The sequence below is a fragment of the Marmota marmota genome, unplaced genomic scaffold, assembly GCF_001458135.2.
Source record: "Marmota marmota marmota unplaced genomic scaffold, marMar, whole genome shotgun sequence".
In the NCBI taxonomy this organism is placed as follows: Eukaryota; Metazoa; Chordata; class Mammalia; order Rodentia; family Sciuridae; genus Marmota; species Marmota marmota.
Genome location: NW_026000272.1, coordinates 5,772,308 through 5,773,523, shown reverse-complemented (window position 1 = coordinate 5,773,523; position 1,216 = coordinate 5,772,308). Strand labels below are relative to the sequence as shown.

General features: G+C 34.4%; 1 non-coding gene across 1 annotated transcript; it reads right to left on the bottom strand.

The window, feature by feature from the left end:
* Window positions 1-758: 758 nt before the first annotated feature.
* LOC125614364 lies at window positions 759-862 on the bottom strand. Its single transcript, XR_007344974.1, has one exon. It is a non-coding gene; the product is annotated as a small nucleolar RNA U13 (small nucleolar RNA).
* Between the last annotated feature and the right edge of the window lie 354 nt (window positions 863-1,216).

Below are 1,216 nucleotides of genomic sequence, written 5' to 3'. Positions count from 1 at the left end.
TGATACAGCACTCACCTAGCACATTCGAGGCACTGGGTTCAATCCTCAGCACCACATAAAAATAAAATAAAGGTATTGTGTCCAACTACAGCTAAAATAAAATATTTTTAAAAAACTTTGCTGTATTAACTTTTTAAAAAACACAAAATGTTTGATATTTCCAAAGGCTGTTTATTTTTTTCCCTATAAGGTGTAAAGACATCAAAGTCTCCCTAAATCTGTCATTTACCTTAGACAAAAATGGTCCTCAGACTAGATATGATTAAAAAAGTCATGATTCTGTGTCTTAATTTTAAAATTTTGCTGTGAAGGCTGGGGTCATAGGTCAGTGTTAGAACACTCACCTAGTATGTATGAGGCCCTAGGAGCAAAAGCAAACAAACAAAAACCCAACAGCAACAACAAAAAACAACCCCCAAACCCAAAATTGTACCATAAAGCTGGATGTGGTGGCACATGCCTATAATCCCAGCTACTCAGGGGGCTGACACACTTAAGTTTGAGGCCTGCTTAGGCAACTTAATGAGACAATGTCTCAAAATATTTTTTTTAAAAAAATGAGAGATGGGGATTTAGATAATTAGTAGAGCACTTTCCTAGCATGCTCAAGGACCTGGGTTCAAAAAAGATTGCTTTGTGATTCAAATTATGCCAAAGCAAACATGTCTATTAGATTTTAGATGACAAAATTTTCCACAATTTTGTAAATTGAAGAAATAATTCTTACCTTCTTCCTGCAATTTAGATTTGCTTTTCCCAGCCAGACGAGTAATGTGCTGATATTGTAACAAGATTTGAGGAAAACACATTTCACAGGCTGTTGTAAAATCCCAATAATCATGCTTAGGAGTCAGAAAAAGATCTAGCAATTTAGTTTTAAAACACTACATACATGATCCTTCTAAATATCACCTGATCTTCACAAGATTATGAAAATCAAGAACAATTAACATGAAAATATATTTCTTTTCACTTTTCAGAGAAAACCAGAAGTATGGATGAAAGTATTAAATGTTTTGTTTTCATATAGTAAACATGATTAAGAACAGGAGGGTGGAAGGGTATTGAAATGTGGGCTATCACCTTATTGTCTCCAGGGACAAAGAAAAGAACTTTTCAGTCCCAGCTATTATGCAACAAAACGTTTTTTCAACATTCTTGTTCATAATGTTTCCTGGAGTGGAATGTCTGTCTTCAAAAGGTTTAAGCTAATGCC